At 40.9% G+C, this 13,144-nt stretch overlaps 2 long non-coding RNA genes across 3 annotated transcripts in view; one reads left to right on the top strand and one right to left on the bottom strand.

The window, feature by feature from the left end:
* Positions 1–1,178: 1,178 nt before the first annotated feature.
* The window catches only part of LOC115293899, a 25,469-nt gene continuing 13,503 nt past the window's right edge, over positions 1,179–13,144 (bottom strand). The window contains exons 2-4 of one of the 2 annotated variants that reach the window (XR_003909664.1): positions 8,183–8,459; positions 6,819–6,946; positions 1,179–1,233 (exon numbers count right to left, since the gene is read on the bottom strand). This is a non-coding gene — a long non-coding RNA (uncharacterized LOC115293899). Of the gene's footprint in view, positions 1,234–5,442; positions 5,486–6,818; positions 6,947–8,182; positions 8,460–13,144 lie in introns of those variants that run through there. The other variant, XR_003909663.1, reaches the window with a different exon arrangement.
* Positions 6,615–13,144, top strand: part of LOC115293900 — a 24,224-nt gene continuing 17,694 nt past the window's right edge. The window contains exon 1 of the long non-coding RNA XR_003909665.1: positions 6,615–6,706. This is a non-coding gene — a long non-coding RNA (uncharacterized LOC115293900). The remainder of the gene's footprint in view (positions 6,707–13,144) is intronic.

Raw genomic sequence — 13,144 nt, 5'->3', positions numbered from 1 at the left:
GGCAGCGCCCTGCACCATTTTCCCTCGTGGGCAGAGCATTCCTCCTGTTCAGGGAAGGTCTGCCTTGCACAGGGCGCTTGGAAGGGCCCCTGTGGAGGAGGGGGGGAGGGGGAACAGCCAGCACAGCCCTATTCCACCAAACTCTCAGAGAAAGAGTGATGTCAGCTCACATGGGCCAAATCAGCTTCTTCCAGTCCAGAAGAAGAAAACATTCACTCACAGAGAGAAGCCAAAGATGCCATAACAAAGAAAGAAGACAGACGGCGGGACCAGTCCATGGATGAGAGGCTGGGGCAAGGAGTCAGGATCCAAGTCTTCCTCTTCAGGCTTCCATCTCCAAATGCTCATGTTGAAAAATATGGGCAGCCCATATAGGTACAGGCAGTAATTAATTTGTGAAGACTTCTCTTATTCCGTGAGCATCAAAGATCACATTAGGCAGCTTGTCGACTCCCCACTGGAGACCCAAACTAAGAGCTGTCCATGGGGACACCTCAAGTGTGTGAGCTCCTGGGACAGCCATGCTGAACTACAGTCCCTGGCAAACGGGGATGGAGACGCTGTCCCTGGTCCCTTCTGCAGCTCCATGCAGTGGCTCTGCTGTCATGGTATCGGGGGCTAACGCTACAAAGAGTAGAGACAGAATCAAATCAAGGGTCTTATCACTTCTAGAAGTTGTGACCCCACACTGTTACTATAAGGTGTTGGCTGCATTTTCCTTCCTGAAAAATGCAAGTAATGACCTTTAGTCATCCCAGTGCATGTGTCATGTTTGTTGATAGCGTTGAGCCAACCAGAAGAATATTCCTCCTGGTTTGTTTCCTTTTATTGATTTTCATTTATGTGACCTGCATGCTTTTAATAGTAAACCCAAAGCAAAGGTAAAATACCTGGTAATACCGTAAAAGATATTGTACTGTCATTTCTAACGTTTTCAGAAGCCAAGACATTTTCATTTCCAAGAACAGCCCCTGCGACAGGGACTCTTACCTGTGAGATTTTCCCACTGACTTAAAATAGAGACCTGGCAGGATTTTACAGCCTCTTGATTGAAGAATGTCAGGGGAGGGTGCAGTTCCACATATTAATGACACCTCCGGACAATTATCTGGGTCACCGAAGAGGGCCTGTCATAGTCTTTCTATAGGAACACCCACAGACAGGAGCTGCTGTTCCTCCAGCATCAGAGAGGCAACCCAATAATCGTCTCTGATCGGTGTGCGCTATGAAGAACTGAGAAGGAAAGAAGGAAGACAGAAGCAAGAATCCACATGGAGCATTGCAGTGTGTTTAATTATTAGGTCAATAGGGTCAGATGATGAAAATTCCTGGACTGCTTTATGATGACCAGGCTTTGATCAAGTCCAGTGAGAATTGCATCTTTTTCAATGAGTCTGAATCTAAGTGTTTCCATTTAAGCTGCTTTGATGTATTAGTCATTGAAGAGAAACCAAATTGCCAGTTTTGAGGAAAGGCTGATATTAATCAGTCAATGTCAAGTTTAGATTTTAAAAACAAAGTCAGACTTTCAAAATGGTATATTCAGGATCGCAGAATTTAAAGGAAGCGAAGGGCTTTTAGTGAAAAGTAGGGCCAAATTTAAAACTGTGTATCTTGAATTGGTTGAAAAGATCTTATTTTGGGAAAGGGGGGAGAAAACACAGCACAGCAATATAAGCACAGCATTATGTACTATACTAATACAGGGGTCAGAAAAATGAAGAAAAAGAGAAACGATTGCTTTTAGATTTATCAGTTTAGACATTAGGAGAGGAGGCACAAGAACGGAAACAAAGCCACCTAACTGCTCATCAATTAGCCATAAATTAAACTACTGTATAAGCAGAGGCACACTTTTTAGGTAGAACAAAAAATAAGAATATTTCTTGTGGGGCGCCTGGGTGGCTCAATCAGTTAAGCTCTGACTTACGCTCAGGTCATGATCTCAAGGTCCATAGATTTGAGCCCTGATTTGGGCTCCATACTGACAGCTCAGAGTTTGGAGCCTGTTTTAGATTCTGTGTGTGTCTCTCTCTACCCCTCCCCTGATGGTGCTCTTCCCTCTCTTTCTCTGTCTCTCAAAAATAAACAAACATTAAACGAATATTTCTTGTATTACTCTAAATGTATGACAGCCATTTTAGTTTTGTGTTCTCTGTCTCAGTATTTTGGATGACTTGATCCTGGTTCTCCATTTTCTGAACCAAGTAACTCAACTTAAAACCTATGGTAGCATACCGCATCCTTCCTACACTCAGAAAAGTGACTGCCATAGAGGCTAATTTGCTACTCCTACACACACCTTCATGCTGCTGCATTTCTTAGCCAAGAACCTAAGATTTCTCAGTGGAAGATGGACCATACTGCTTAGGTATTCTTACTGGTTGAGATAAATGAAAAATAAACACAATATAAGTATTGTATTCACTTTACTATTGCAACCATGACAAATTACCACAGATTTAGAGGCTTAAAACAGCAAAGTGATTGTTTCACAATTCTAACCAGACATTTCCGGTCAGAAATCCACATGGTTTGGCTGATTCCTTCATTCCTGTCCTCACACGTCTGTAATCAACATGCCAACACAGTTGTTTTTGCTGGAGACTGTTGAGAATTCACTTCTGGACTCATGCCGGCTGATGGCAGAACTCGGTTCCAGGTGATGTGGCATTGAGCTCCCCACTTGCTTGTTAGCTTCTGGCCAGAGGCTCGAGAGGATACCTGAATTCCCTGCCTCATGACCACCGTCATCTTCAAAGTCAGAGTCAAGTTGCCCCCAGACTTGAGATCTCTTTGGCATTCCTGTCTACCTCAGCTGGAGAAAGTTCTCTGATTTTCAGGGCTCATGGGACATGATTGGGCCTACCTGGATGACCCAGGGTAACGACCTCATCTCAAGGTCCATAAATTTAAGTACATCTGGTAAATCTCTTTTTTGAAAAAAAAAAAGTGCTTTACTTCATTTTTTAAAAAATACATGGGAACAGCCATGTGTTTTACATCAGAATATACACATTAATAAAGCATTTCTTATGATTTTCTAAAACTAATTATGATATTCTACTATCTATCAATTAAACAAATTAGAATTTTTAAAGTAAAAACGAAGTCTGAAACTACTGGATATGCTAGATTTTTCTATTTTTTTAATGTTTTTTATTTATTTTTGAGAGACAGAGCAGGGGAGGGTCAGAGAGGGAGACACAGAATCTGAAGCAGGCTCCAGGCTCTGAGCTAGCTGTCAGCACAGAGCCCGACGTGGGGCTCGAACCCACGAATCGTGAGATCATGACCTGAGCCAAAGCTGGAAGCCGGACACTTAACCGACTAAGCCACCCAGGTGCCCCTAGACTTTTCTAAAAATAAATGAACCGAGAATATGAATGTGGTTTGTGTTCACTAAGTTTACTGTTAGCTTTGTTGCTTAGAGCACATAGGCTACAACAATATTGTGCCTATGTAATCATGATATGTTTCTTTAAAAACTAATCAAATTTTCCATATATATGGTTTTACATGATAGATTACAGTGCAATACTATTCTTCTTACATAATTATAGGGATATTACAGAGCCGAAACGGACCAGGTAAGCAAACCAAATATAATCCTGAGCCACCTGAACAAGATGTAATGTAACAAATGTACAGGTTTAAGGGATTGGGGAATGGACATCTTTGTGGGGTCAATATTCTTTTGATTTCAGAAAGGTTTCAAATAGTACAGAAAGTTTAACAATTTTCATAAGTATCTGCCATTTGAGAACCAAATATTACAATTTTGAGCTTAAATTACTTGGAGTCAGTTGATACTTAATTATATTGTTTAAATATTTTGGTCAGAATATATGCCTCATATTAATTCCATTTGCTTATGCTTTTTACTCCATGCATATGCATATTTTATGTCTGCATTACAGGTAAAATACTGCATATATATATATATGTATATATATATATGGTATTTGAATAGATTAAGATATGCATTTTAAAGGTATGAAATGAATTTCTCTCATCTGTATTGATTAGTTCAATTTTTGATGATTCATTACTTTCTTTTTTCCACTGCTCTTTGATGTTTCTTTGATGTGTGTTGTTTTAATCATTAGCAGTTATTATCTAAGTCACTAGTGAAAGTTTTAAAGGCAATTTCACTGGGGAAGAATAATTGCTCAATAAACACAAAGCAGAGCTGGATCTCTTATTCTATACCTTTTCCCTGATAATCTAGTGAGCCACTGGAGGGTTCTTCCAAAATGTATTGTCGTAAATCTCAACCCCAATACCACAATTATGAATTGGGAAAATTTAATAGAGGAAACTAAAATGATTATGGTTTGCATTTTATTTATCTTTACAGTGCATCACCTCATTTTTAATGGTTTTAGCCTTTTGTATTCATATTTACCAGAATCAAATATTTAACCTTCAACTTGTAAACTAGGTTGATTTCTAAGAAACATATTCTGCTATGGTCCCTCAGAGGACGGTGGCTGCAAAACCAGGACTAGGTGCTAATTCACAGTGCTTCAGAAACCTTCATTCCAAATAACTGACTAAAGAAGTAAGCACTTTTCTCAGGCAACAGAGAAAATATACCCAAATTCTCAAAATCTGAAGTGATTTTCATTGCTCTAATAATTTGTCACGATTAACATCAGAGAGGAGAAAACTTTGCTCATGCTAGTCCTCATTTCTTTTTTCTTTTTAAGTTTGTTTATTTAATAAGGATAGGATGAGCAAGGAAGGGATAGAGAGAGAAAGAGAGAATCCAAAGCAGGCTCCACAATATCAGCACAGAGCTTTTTTCGGGGCTCAAACCCATAAGCTGTGAGATCATGACCTGAGCCAAAACCAAGAGTCAGAGGCTTAACCAACTGAGCCACCCAGGTGTTCCTAGTCCTCATTTCTAAACAAAGCAGTGGAATTCAGGTCACCACATTACCAATATTGATTATGTTCCTTTCTTCTTTTATAAAAAGTAAACCTGTTTTTAAACAACAGCTTGCAATTTTCAAAATAAAATGCTGACTTTAACTGATTTGCCAAGAAATGTTTCTAGTATAAGATAAATTTAGAACAAAATAAATTTATTTTATTTCTTCTAACACATGACTTAGCAAAGACAAAGACTTACAAAGAGAAAATCACAGCACTAAATGTTACGTGAAAAGGAACCATGAAAAGAATCTGAGAGGAAATATTAAATATGAGAAAGCCTGCCCTGGGCAAATACTGTACATTGATGTCTTGATTTTCTAGCATTTAAATTTTATTTGTAAAGATGTTCCACAAATTGCCTTTAATATTTTCAAAGGAATTCAATAGATTCAGGCAAAGTTGAGAGGACCACCCAGCAGTAGAAGCCATGGTGCTCGATGCTGGCACCAGGATCTGCAACATGGTCTCAGTTCCTGAGTCTCTGATCCATTAAGTATCCTCCTCCACTGTCACACATGGTATGTCATCAACGAGCTTCAGCCACCTGCAAGTGATGTCACTCAGGGCAGGGTAAGGGGGGGTCTTTGGCTCTGGCCTTGCTGCTAGGACTCAGGGCACACAAAGCAGATGGCCATGGTCCATACTGTTCTGTCTCACCGTGACAGGCAGTGGGATGATGGGGAGATCCAGATATTAGTGTCAGAAGGAGAGGCGCCAATACAATGAACCTGTTCCCCCACCTGGGCTTTGCATCAACTGGGGAGTAATGAGCAGATGCTTGATTAAATCCTTACGCCCATGCCTGACAAAGGCTGGGTGGGGGACGTTGGCTTCTAAGAAAGAAGGTTAATGAACCTGGAAATCAGCAACTTCTCTAGCCCAGGACAAGGACAAGACCTGTGGGACACTGGGGCAGACAGGTGCTCCCAAAGCGGACAGGGAACAGGATGGTACTGAACCACTTAGCTCATTCTTCCTGGAGTTCAGATACAACTCTTTCCTGGGCACAGCGAGCAGTGTGAAGAGAAGCCAGTGATCACACTAAGAGAACTCCCTTCCTAGGATGGAAGAACCTGGGTTGGCCAAGGCTCTTCCCCAAGCACAAGGTTTTAGAGTGGGACACCTCTGGCCTTGACTCTGGCCCCAGGATTTACCAGCTATATATGGTCAGCAAGCTGCCTAATTCTCCTGCTTTTCTGTTCCTCATACATAAATGCAGATGCAGTTAAATACGTCTAATAAGCAAGATGAGATGAATACTTGACAGATGCTCAAGTAATGGAAACTAATATAAATATTGTTATTATGAACCAAAGATGTATTTGGTCAGTCATGTTTGATAGTTATTCGTATATTAAAAAGTTACAGTACACAGCCAGTCCACTCCACCTGTCTGTAGTTATTCTGAAAGAAATCAAAACACCTTGGACAAAAACAATGGAATATATCCAATCAAATGTGAGCAAGGTGAAACCAGGATACATCCAGAGGCAAAGACCAGATGTTTTACCTCCCCAAAATTCTTATGTTGACATCAGATTCCTGATGGAATTGTATTAAGAGGTGGGGTTCTTGGGAGGTGATTAGGTCATGAGGGTAGAAACCTCATAATGGGATTAATACCATTATAAAAAGACGCTACAGAGCTCCCTCGCCCCTTCTGCCAGGTGAGATCACAGAAAAGACATGGCTGTCTCTGAACCAGGAAGTGGACTTAGACACAAAATCCACCATGTCTTCATCTTGGATTCCCAGCCTTCACACTGTGAGAAATGAATTTCTGTTGTTTAGAGGCTACACAGTTTATAGTATTTTTGTTACAGAAGCCTATGTGAATGAAGATAGCATATGGAAACAAATCCTTCTGTCAAATTTACCTTCTTCATATGGCTCAGATTTGTTTACATTTTCCTGTTGTGTTCCTTCACTGAGCCCCACATTGGGGCGTCACTTGTCCGGGTCCCTTGCCCAGCCAGCGGGGCAGTAAATCTTTGTGGGTCTGTTCCTGAGGGAGGGAGAAAGAAATAGGGCAGGAGGGAGACACAGGGAGTGAGGCAAGACAAGCGTTTTCTGATCAAGCCCCCGTTTATTAAGAAAATAAATCACACCTATATAGGATTTGGGGCGGGACACTGACCCAGGTTGGTTGCCAGGTAACAGAGTCAAATGATTATTAGAGAAAGGGGAAACCAAAACTGAAACTCTGAACACAGCATCAAAAGAAGCGCCCAGACTTTTGTCCGCAATAATGGGCAGGGGAAGATTAGCGCGGCATAAACCCGAATGCGGTTTGATCTTTTGTTCATTTTGGCTTTTCTCGTCTGGCCCAGTATGACTGTCTCTGAATCCTGGACCAGGAAATGCACTCTCCTAGCCTCCAGATGTAAATCTTGTTTTTTTGGTTGCTCCCTGGAGAGCGATATGTCCTTGCTTGAGGCAGCCAAAACTCGGCAGCTCCCAACATTTTCCCACATACAGTGTTGGTGCAGACACTTCTCAATGTCCTCCAAAAGAGACTCCTGGTCACTGAACTATTTCTTTTAATTTCTACCCCAGCTAATTGAAAGCAATTCTTCTAAAAACACCTATCAATTTGAGGACTCCCATTTGCCTCAATACAAAATCTAGGCACTCCTTTGGATTACAAACATAGTCACCTCCTGGAGTCCTGGGCTCTAACCATCCTTGCCTTTAGGATGAATCAGTTTCCCCACTGTGCCCACCCTTTGGACCTTTACAGTCTCTCATCTACACATTACCCTCCTCTTCTGGCCTTTTTACTAGTTCTTCACATAAGTAAGAATCATCAGTCCTCAGATTAGACATAACCTTCCCAGAAAATCCTTCTTTGATTTCCCAAGGCTAAAATAAGCACCATTCAAGCCATTACCTCAGATTTCACATTATGGTATAACTCAATTTTTAGCTGCCTCTCCTACTAGACTGGATACTTACTTCTCCATAACACAGAGAAAATTACTTCTTGAGTATTCTTATTGCCTGATCCAAGGCATATATTGTGTCTTAAATAAACATTTCTCCAATTAACTCAGGAATGAATGGATGAATAAACAAATCAATTAACTAATGAGATGAGATGAAAGTACATGACATTATGTCAGTGACTCTCCTCTGTTCATATTTAGTATTCCTATCATCCCAATCCCTGGCCCATCCCCCAGAGGAGCCATTACAATCTTTTACATTCATTCCACATCTCCTTTTAATTAGGGGCACTCACTTCTTTATCTGGAATGGCCAGAATAACACATGTCACTATGTGACATGATGGTGCAATTAGTATATACTCAGTGTAAAGACTAAAACTTGTAGAATCCACTTGAGAAGTTCTTTGAGAATCTTTTTTCCTTGGGTTTCTTCCTCTTTGATTGTTTTCATTGAGATCCTATGTTTGCACTCATTTCTTCTGCATTTCATACTCATCCCTCAGTTCTCATGTAAAGCTGACTACATCTGCACAAAATCAATGTTTGGAACTCTAGAAGTTCTGGCAGAATCTAGATAGAAAAAAGGAAATACATTTAAGGTTTCAACCAGCTGCATAGGACTTGGGGCATCTCACTCCCATTTGAAATTTGTCCTCCTTCTTCTCCCTATCAAAATGATAAAAATATGGAGGACAGAAAGTACAGTTGTGCTTAGTTGTGTGAAAGAAGGTAAAGATGAGTGGTTTTCATTCATGGAGCATCCTGCCTAGTTGACAACCATGTGTGTGCACCTAACATCCAGTCCAGACTGGCCCATCTGATGCAAGTCTTTCATGCTTGGCTTCTTCATCAAAGACAAACTTTGATTAACTAACTATTTGTTCACTCTTCTCTGCTGGTTTCCTTCAGATCCTTGTAGAAGCTGGAGACAACTAGTGGAAGTTTTAAGAATAGAGCATTCCACCCATTTCTCCATATGATTCTGTGTAGGCAAAAGCATCACTTCCTGACAAAAGCCAATCCCTGTTTAATACCTGTAACTTTATCTTACACTGGTAAGTATGACATCTCTCGTGTCTTCTTTCTCCTGCTTGAAGGCAAGCTCAATCCATCATCATCTCTGAAAGAAATCTGTCCAAATTTCCCATCAAATTCTCCTTCTCAGTAGTTGACTTATCCCTGTTTTTCCCTTTACTTCCAAATGCCTATAAAGAGATATCTAGAGCCACAGAATCTAATTCCTTACCTCCTATTCATTGGCCAAATTGCAAAGTCATCAAAGTGATTTTTGTTATTTTCCAGAAATTGCATTTGCTAAGTTAACAGTGGCCGGTAATCTGCCGTGTCCAATGAAACTGTTTTCTTTCAAGAAACATTTTAAAGTCAGCTGTTAAAGTATGTTTCCGGGACTCCTCACTCTTTCACAATTATCACTGAGTCTCTGATGCCTTTTCCTCATAGTGCTCTCTCACGGTTCAGCTCTCCATTGTTGACATCCACTTCTCCTCCCCACTCTACTGTTATGTGCTGTTAACTCAAAAATCTGAAAGAAGGCCCACTTTCTTCTCAGCCCTATGTTGTCTGCAGACAATGCTATTCATTCCCTTTTGAAATATCCTTCAATGCTTTGATCTTTTTCTGGGTTTATATTCACATTTCCAAACTATTTACTGAACAATTTCATTAAAACATCCTAAGGCAATTGAAATTTAAACTTCTAAAATGCAATCTCATAATCTATCTCTAAACACACTCATTCTACATCTCTTGTGGAACCAAGATAGTTTGAGTAATAATGGTTTATTAATTATTTTAAACTACTACCATTTTCTATACAGAAGGTACTAAAACAGGGGAATTCTTATTGGTATACAAAACACTATAGATGGATGTGAATCTTAGTTTACCAATGAAAGCAGAGGTGAGTTAAATGCTTGATATAACAAGGATTGCAGGTGCCCAGGTACTTCTCCCAGAGAAGGGGAGTGAGGAGGTTAATACAGGAGTGAGGGAGAAGAGAAAAGAACAGATAGAACAATGAGTACAGGTCTTAACTGGTAAAAAAAAATAAGTTAGTAAAAGACTGAGAGCTGAAAGGAGACACAGGTCATCATAAGTTCTATCTTATGCAGTGGACAAGGTGAGCCTGCCCAGCTTTCCTGTAAAGAATCTTCTACTGACATTTAACAAAAAACTCAGATGGGTGAATAAAGCATAAGAAATTGTTTTTTGGGTCTGGAATGACACTAGGACAATGACATAAGGACCATCTTAAAATATAAAAGACGATAGAATTCATAGAAGTAATATATTGACTACAAACATGAGGAGATGTAGACCCAGATGTAAGTTTGGAGAGATCTGGGAAGTATTTTCAGAATTCCACAGTTGTTGGAAAGAGGGTTTCAATCACTTCTTCCCCTTTTATTAGGAGGTCAGGAACATTCCTCTAACGGTGGATTTCCTCAACCACGCTAATAACTTGATCACAATCAGCCCTCCGAGCCACATTAGACTCAAGGATAATCACCACACATGTCCCCCTCTCCCTCACCTTGGACTGCTTCGGGATATGTTGGTTCTCATCCATTCATCACCCTTCCTGCCCCCTACTCTCCATCATAGAGTCCACCCCTAAAAACTGTATTTCTTGTTCTTCTGTGACAGTTTTTGTCTGTCAGAAACTGGCCAATATGAGGCTTCAACAGGAAATGGGAATGTAAAACAAAGGTGGAAACAAGGACATTTCTTGCCTTTCCTCTTTCTCTGATGGACCCTTTGCCAGTAGCATCTCATCTGTGTATCCTACAGAACTGTGTGCTTTCCTCTGCCTTTCAGTGACCCCAACCATGTCTTTGAGCCTCCACCCTGGGGAACAGTAGCATCCTGTGTTACTCATTTCTGGATTGCTTTACCAACTTCTTCGGATTCTCAATGTTTCCTTAAAATGTTAAGCAACATTGTTTAAATGATCTCTGTTTTAAACATACGAAATAGGGTTCTTTTGTTGTTGTTGTTTTTTATTAGATGCTCACTTATGAATTACATGTGGCCTAACATCCCCAATGAGCTATAACGAGAAATATACACTAATGTTTCATTTTGGATGTTGTATTTCATTCAGCTGGTAACATTCCTTGATTTTAATGTTAGAGGAATATCTAAAGTATTAGGTACATAATTCTAAACAAGGGAGTGTCAAGGATAAAATAGCTATAACATATAAAATGTCTTATTAATGCTTTGAACAAACCAGGGAAAGCAATAAAATCATTCATCCATTCACTTTTGCATGTACCTATTTGTTTGGCAGACATTCACTAGCATGCACTTTCCAGGAATCAGATATGCTTTTTTTCTACAGAGGAGGAATCAGAAGTGAGTGGATGGGGATAGAAAGCAGTAACAGCAGCAAAACTAGGTTCTGCCTCTGAAGAACTCAGATTCGATTGCAGGAGAAGAGAGTAAGCAAATAATTATCATCACTCCAACCAGCTTCTGCAACCCCATATATATCTGTGCCAGCTGAGGAAGGAAGGATCCCACAGTCATTTCTCATTAAAAATACAGAAATATGATTTTTGAATACATACTTATTATCTCCTATGAGTTTCCTCTTAAACAAACATCTGTTTTATTCTTCTTCTGTTGACTTTCCTAAGGTTGTTTGATGTTAGATTTGATGCAAGCCTTGCATTCTCATGGCTACTGGGGGACTGGCAGCCATGTTTTTGTGTTAATTTGGTTTATCATACAGGAAACAAATGTGTACTCTGTCAAAAGTACCAGAGCAGCAATACAGCAAGACCTCTTTTAAAATTGACTACATCATATATTTCTTCTTTCCAATTCACTGAATATTTTCCAAAGCAGGAATACATTTAAATTTGATACATCATAGACTTACTATGGACTAGTAACAACAATACTTCATTTAATTTAAAAGCCAACAGCAGGGGAGGAGCCAAGATGGCAGAGAGGAAGGGAGCTCTGTAAACTTCGTCTGCCCCATCGATCGAACTGAGAAGGACATTACTCTCATCTGCAAGAGCGGAAGGAGAAAATACAGACTCCAGAAGGAAGAGAACCTGAAGGATACCTGAGTGAGTGAGTGCGAACTGGGGAGATTGGAAAATGGTCCAGCCCGAGACGGGCAGGGGAGGTGGCAGCCCCAGCCCAATGCGGGGCAAGCCCACGGAGCCCGAGAGACAAAGGGAAGAGACAGAGAGACTGAACACGGTCATAGTACTGTCTCTGAGGAAGAGGTAAAGAATGCTTAACTGCGCTGGGAGAAGCTCACTCCATAGATAAATCCAGAACCCAGTTGGCACAAGGGAAGGAACAGCTTCCAGCCCAGTGCCATCTTGGCAAGGAGTCGGCCACCACTGCGGTGGCAGTGTCAGGGGTGCTCACTTCGACCTCAGTTTTGGGAGTGGGAGCACGCACCTCATTTCCACGGTGCATCTCGCCCCCAGCATTGGCCGAGCGGACCCTGAATCCCGGGTGCCAACAGGGGAAAAAAAACATCCCCCACCTCTACATGATCCCTGCAGAGAGTTGGTGGCAGTGGAGACCTGGGTGCACGCCCAGGCTACAGGAGCTCACAGTTCATTTCCAGCAGCTCCCGGTGCCGCCTCCGGCAACAGCTACGCCCTCATTCCTCCCCCAACGCTAACGGGATCCCTGCCAGGGGTTGGGTCTGCAACTCTGCAACCATGCGCAGGCACATCACCTCATGCTGCGCATCTCGCCCCAGGCAGGGGCAGCCGAAATCCCAGCCTGAGCCAAGACAAATTGATTCCTCCCCCTAAGAAGCCAGCAACCAAAACAAAAACATCTCATCTGTGGTAGCATAAAAAGTGAATGGACTGGAACTTTGAACCGAGGCAGGCCTTGAAAATACAACTTAGCTCAACCTCAGCAAAAGGAGATCGGGCTCATTAGAGTGGCCTACAATTCATAGTTCAGCAAAGCTTGGCATGATGCTTGCCTATCTAATCTCTGCAGACACCAAGGGGAAGCCTCTGAGAGCAGCCTCCAAGACCTACCACATTAAACCACGCCTATCCAAGAGGGGGAGCTGCCATTTTTTTTTAGTTGTTGTTGTTGTTGTTGTTGTTTTTGCTTTCTTTTTATAATTTTTTTCTTTTTTTCATTTTTTTCTTTTCGCTTTTTTCTGTACGTATTTTTTATTATTATTACTTTTTTTACTTAAATTTTTAAAAATTTTTACTCCTTATTTTCCTTTCTCCTTT

This window comes from Suricata suricatta, chromosome 6 (assembly GCF_006229205.1).
Source record: "Suricata suricatta isolate VVHF042 chromosome 6, meerkat_22Aug2017_6uvM2_HiC, whole genome shotgun sequence".
Taxonomy (NCBI): domain Eukaryota; kingdom Metazoa; phylum Chordata; class Mammalia; order Carnivora; family Herpestidae; genus Suricata; species Suricata suricatta.
The sequence above is the reverse complement of the archived record's forward strand: the minus strand, read 5'-3'. Positions and strand labels throughout refer to the sequence as shown.